The following is a 6,852-nucleotide window of genomic DNA, read 5'->3' as shown; positions in this document are numbered from 1 at the left end:
CACTGTGAAGATCATATTTCAGTGACATACAACTGTTGATGAACTCCTCTTCTTTAGGGGAGCATAAAATAATTTTCTGTCAAGACCAAGAAAACCTTTCCTCCAATGTTACCATGTATTCTGGCACATGAAATACAGTTCTTATGGTCATCGTGATATTTAATGTTTCGCCATCCCAAGATTTAGTTCCAAATCTACAGTATCCTGCCCTATTTGGTGCAGATCAACTGGATCAAAGTCAGATCCATTCTGCACTCAGGTACTATGTGGGTAGGGCTGCCAGGTCATAGACAGAGGTGGGTAGAGTAAACAAAAGCTGTACACAAGTGTGTGTGTTTGTGTGTGTGTGTGTGTACAGCAAGAGAGGGAGAGAGAGTGTGTGAGTGTGCGTGTTTGAGGGGCAGGGCAAAAAGTGATGATAGAAGTTGATTCAAATGTTTGATGAGGCAACCTCGTGTGACCCAAAAAAAGTAGCGATACAAAAACCTTCCCTTTATTTTCACTATGAACTCTGGTACAGTTGATCAGAGGAAAGTGTTTCATAAAAGCAATAAAAGCTGTGTTTCTGGATCCTGGTTTACACTAACTGGATAGATGTTCTTTTGATGTCCTTTTGCTTTGTTTAGTGAAACAGGTAGCACATCCTCTCTGGGTTTATGTTGTTAAACTCCACGGGAGTCTGCTGAGGATGCATCACACACTTATTACTGTGGGTCAGATGGATAGAGGAAGAGAGAGAGAAAGACAGAGCGAGAGAGGGATGGAAAGAGAAATAACAGAAATGGGGAGTGAACATCTCTTCACCTCCAGATTGGTGCATGTCAGTCTTCATTTGTATTTGCTCGTGCTCCTCTGGTACCCAAAGTCTTACAGGGTGTGCGAGGAAGTGTGTGTGTACATGTTGTCATGCCATGAGTTTTTCTGCATGTTTTCTGTATCTTTTATGTGCTTCAGAAAGTCTTTAGCAGCGCCATTTCTATGGAAATCCAGTGCTGGCCTAATGCAGTCACAACAGTCAGGGTGCAGAGAGGCTAGAGCCAGAACCAAATAAGTTAAACCGGTTTGCCAACAGGTTGGGCTCAGTGACTCCCTCCCTGGCACAGCTCAGAAGCGTCCAACGCCCATAACCACCCCCTAGCACTGCACCCCACCCTGCCTCTTTTCCAACTTCATGCCACTACCATCCCAGCCTAATGTTAACAAGCATTTTAACTCTTACTCATCTGGAGGAGGTCATGAGGTTTATGACACGTAAAAGCGAGGTGAAAGTTGACTAAGCTATCATTACCTACCACGTACCTACGTTGAAGTAGTCAATTAACATGTTGGAGGACAAGAACGATAATGATCTCAAAAGTTAATTGAGATAAACAAAGGAGTACGACAAGAATTTTAGCTATAGTTTGAGAGAGAGATGGGATCCAGGATAACCTAGGTCAGGCGTGAACATCCAATCATACTGAACTTCCATAGTCCCCTCAGGATACAATGACCTTTCCCCTTCTCCCTGAGGGAATAAACAACCAACACCATTACTGTGTCTCCCATATATGGACCAGAACAATTATCCCCCCAGTGCACACACAAGCACACCGGTCTGTCCATCAGCTGCAGCCATGGCATAGAGCAACCCGAGACTTTTATGAATGAGCAGTGTTCTTTATCTTAATGGGGTTACTTCCAGGGATCTCTGGTGTTTTGTAGTTCGCCTGAACTCTGAGTGTTGAATTCAAGTAGAACCCCTTTGAAAATGGTTAGAGAGAGGATGAAGCATATTTATGCTCTGAGAGAGAGGGTGAAGCCTATCTATGCTCTGAACCTGCTTATTTTACATCAGTAGGACAAGCAGAGCCAAATGCGTGAAATAAACGTTTCATTTTGCAATGAAATGACGTTTATTGGGGCCGTCTCTCATCTACTCGATGTTTGACGCTAAAGCAGTCTGTTGTTATGCTGAGATAGCCTAATTAGCAGGATTAACTCAGTTTAAATTAAGCCAAAGAAAACGTTCAGAATGCATTTTACGTCAGACTATACTTACTTGTGATATGAAACATTAGACCAGAGTAAGAGCCATGGTCGGAACTTTTTTGAATGTGATACATTTTTTTTAACTACCTTTACGTTCCCTGGCAATAGTTTTGGATTCCCTCGCAGTTTTGCGTTCCCACATTTTGCATTACTTCACAATCCGTTTGCGATCCCACTACTCTTGTCTATTTGCCACTAACATGCCACGCCACAACATCGATCAGCTTATTGTACTTTGAACTCTGCCTTAAATATACTAAGTCATTTTACTGCTTAATGATAAGCATGGCTATGTAATCAGTAAAAGTAAACTTAAACGAATACTTAGAATGAGAGGGCTCACTAGAAGAAAACATTACTTTGGATGCCGGGAGAGAGGGAGGGAATGAAAAAGTATTGCGAAGGAACGCAAAGGTATAGCTTAAAAAAAATCCTCACCATAAGAAAACAAAACAAAACAAAACGGAACACGAATTAGTAACGTTCGAAAAACAATTATGTAAATCCAAGTCTGATGAACGGACAATTTACAATGAAAACTGGCCATGGATACTTTGTTTGAATTTATAGATTCATGACTAGATCATTTTAGAATTTTGTCTATTTAAATATGTGGTAACCTAGTGGCAAGTCATGTCTAGTCACATTTATTTATATAGAACATTTAAAAACAACACGAGTTGTTCCAGGTGAAATGATCAGATCGATAACTTCATCATATTCCCACATATTGGGGTTGGGTATCTTTGTGAGAATACAGGTTTTGGTCCCGCTGTCTGTGTTGTTTTTCACACAGCATCACACAGCACAACCAGGACAAACTAAAGAACAAAACCAAAATAGATCAGCTGATCTACATAAAACCAGGTTTGTCTTACTGAGAATGAAAATGGAAGGGACCTGGTCCGTATTTCTGATTCATTCACAAGATAAAATAAAACAGTAGCTAGTTGACTTAGCTAGGTGCAAGTTTTGACATTCTGACTCTACGTTTCCATTCAGGCGAATTATCGGCAGCCGGTATTTCGTCTAGGGGGCATTGTCAGAAAAATCAAGTTTCTCTGTTAAGTAGCAAGTTCGGTTGCAGTGCAGCGTTAATATAGCAGATTAGCTTCTGAAGTCATGAAAGTATGATAGATGTTGCGGCTGTCACTCGTGCTCTGATTCATTTACTTATCCATTAAATGTATTCCTTGATACATTTGTGTTCTCTGATTCATTTATATCAGCCAGTTAAATCACGATATCACACATACCAGAGGCAAAACGCACTGATTAGGCTACAGGTTACAAACCAGCTAGCTTCTACATTGATCCTCAATTAAAGTGTTAGCAGCAAGCTAACAATCATGGTCGCGAGCTTCAGATAAGACCTACAATATTCTGTTTGCCCTGACAGTGTTCGTGTAGTATATAAACAACAAACCGAGTCGATGTAGACATATAAAAGTCGTGTGAACACCTGTATTCACCTTTATTCACATAAAATATTTCCCAGTAACAGAATCCCGAGACTCCGCCATCTTGCTTTGATTTTTTTGATTACTCCCGCCCATCTGCACAACTTCAGCTGTCAATTCTCACACACGTCAAACTGATTGGTTACCGCCTGGTCCGCATTTGCATAGAGTTAAAGGTTCGTCAACTTTGGAAGGGAGGCGTCGACGGTTCGTTGCGCGTCGGACGGGACTTCGTCTCCATTCATTCCCAATGAGAGCGGCACGAATATCGTCCAAATGGAAACGTAGCATTACAAGTGCAAATCAAGTTATCGTTACTGCGGCAGCGAAAAAACACAATTTACTCATTCATTTAGAGTGCCTCAAAAATCTAGTATGGATATGAGCTTACGTAGTGATGGCAATGCTCAACACCTGACCTGTAAACACCTGACCTAACCAGAAACAGGTAATGGTGAACATCATAAGCAGAAGTTAGTGTCAAAATATTAAGTTATATAAAGTTTATTGTAAGGTTATTAATAAGTTAAATGATTGCATGTTAAACTTAACTGAAGTTAACTTACAACATATGCTAAGGAGCCCTTAATGTATGTGTATTGCAGGGATGAGTTATGTTGACGAGTTCCTGGCTTTCTTGTTCTGGTCAATCCTTCTCTTAATGGCTTAATCTGGCTACTCAAGATGTAACAATGGCAGAACAGTTTACACTTCACTCATCTCTCCCGTCTTGCAGCTCCTGTACAAACTCTGTTGCTAGTTTTGAGAACTTAAGTACTTTTTGAGTCTTTATTTATTTTTGTTTTGTTTACATGTTTGGGGTCTTTGGAGTGGTCCCCTTGTAAATAAATGATTATATATTTGAAAGCTCTCTCCCCACTTTATCCTCCATCAATCTTGTATGTAAGATGTATATACTATCTTATGTTTGTATGTATTGTGTACATTTACCACATCTATGCTGTGTACATCTACCACAGGTATGCTAGCATGCTCATCCTGATACGTGTATGATTTATTCTGCCATGTTCCCCTCCCCTTCTGCCACAAGCACCATGTTGTGGGAAGTAGATGCAGATCTTCTTGAAATACATGAGGTGTGAATATTTGTACATGTCTGCAAGTTCTAAGTGTCATTCATAACTGTATGAGTGATGATAGTATCAATCTCATGACAAACTGAAACCCACATGCTTATACCTTATGGTGTACATAGTAATCTGCTGGATCGTGTAAAGCATCATCGCTCTGTTCATGACATAAATTACACAATAACATGACAGCTTTACAACACCATGGTTTAGTTATATACAGTAGTTTACAGAAGTTTCAGTAAGGATTAATGTGTGATTTTTCAAAGAATGTGTGGAATGTGGTGGTGGATTCTGGCTAATGGTTCTCGGACATGCCAGAGACAGAGGCTTCGCCTGGCACAACAAAAAGTGTGGAAAAACAAAACTACAAAACAAAGGTGCAAATACAAAAGAGTTATAATTCATGTTTGTTTAGTTAATCTAACTCGAACAATTGAGTGGTTTGAAATACATATGCAGTTCAGTTAACTTGAAATTATTAAGTTACTTGGTACAGCAATATTGCGTTTTCCAAACTACATTACTTTTAAAGTAAAGTCAACTAATTGCAATTTACAGAGCATCCCATCATCCCAATTACTGATTAGAATGAATTCAGTGGAGTTAAGTCAGTAGGAAGCCTGCACCATACCACACACCCTACACCTGCATGCCAAATCCCATAATTCACAGCAACAAAAGAACACCTAAAGTGTGCCCCCAAAACACACAGTTAACTGACAAATCCTCCATCGGATCATCTCACCTTCAGACAGCCAGTGTGTGATGATAATACTGGTATCATCTAAGGGAGTGCTGCACAATGGTGGATATTCCCCTTGACCATTTATGTGAAGGTCTTTGGCGGTATGTAGAATGGTGTATAGTAAAAGACTACGTAAGTACCACCACTCCTTTCAGTTAGACTTAATGACTTAATGATGACGATGATCACACAAATACATCACATTGTTTTGCAATAGTCTTTGCGTGGTGTATAATGTGAAGTTCACATGTGAAGGTACAGTAGGCCTACACACACCTGAATCTGGAGATCTGGAATAGGTGTGTGTTGACACTGGCATCCAAGGGAGTGGCATTGGACTGTCAGCAGTTTCAAAGAAAGCGCCATATAGCTTACAATACACATTCATAAGCTCTGATTCAACTCACAAATCTGGATACATGCCATCAAAATGCACTGCACTGTAATGCGAGTACGTATTTCAAAGAGCTTAGTAAGACCAGCGGACATGAAACAATAAAGTTCCTCATAGTTCTAGTCCACCAAACAACTTAACTGAACACAACTGAATGTTGTATTGTACTTAATACTTAGATAACATATCAATAGTATAATTTATAAAACAAATAAGTCGGGTGGAATCTTTTGAACATTATAAGTCTGCCCTCTAGTGGCAGTTATTGTGTCAACACTGAATAATAAGAGGCAACTTTAATTGGGAAATAATTTGTCTGGCACAAAGGGAATGACTTGTTTGACTAGGGTGACCAGATGCAAACAGACCAAATGTGGGACGACTTGGAACATATTACCAACGCTGAGAGGTAACCTAAAACTTTGATATAATGTCTATCTAACTTTTGTATGATGCCGTTTGGCTCGTAAACACCAATCTTTCTCCTCTAGTCAATTCCACAGCACACCAGTTAGGCCATAAAAGATACAGGCAACAGCTTATGCTATTTGAAAGATATGATGAGCCATGATGTCGCCTGGTAGCTTTAACCTTATCTTATAGGAGAGTTCACCGGCCCAACGCCTACACAGTATGATTGACGGCCGTCATAGCCTCTTGATGACCGCCTTCACTGCTCTCTTCTCGGCCATTGGACGAAATCCAGGCATTTAAAAAAAAAATGGTTATGTTGCATTTGTATGAGCCAGGTAGTAGAGCTAGTGCATGAAGAAACTAAGAGGCTCATGTGCCGCATCCAATGAAAATGCGGGACATTATCTCAATATGCGGGATGTGCAGTTCAACGCAAAGCGGGACACCTGGTCACCCTAGTTTTGACTGATTGAAAATACTCCATTGCACTTAACATGTTTTTACTATGAATCATTGCATCAAATCACAAATTACATTATAGAGTTGGTCTCATTTAAGTAATCCGTCACTAATTTCAGTGAATCCATTCACTGCTGGCCTTATGAAGAATAGAAGGTTCAGCGGACAACTTCCTGTTATTCACAGACTCACAAATCACTTTCATGGTCAGGTACAGATCGTACCTGCTGACACAGTCAAATACCACACAGCAGG

Source organism: Clupea harengus, chromosome 3 (genome assembly GCF_900700415.2).
Source record: "Clupea harengus chromosome 3, Ch_v2.0.2, whole genome shotgun sequence".
In the NCBI taxonomy this organism is placed as follows: Eukaryota; Metazoa; Chordata; class Actinopteri; order Clupeiformes; family Clupeidae; genus Clupea; species Clupea harengus.
Note: the sequence above shows the minus strand (reverse complement) of the source record.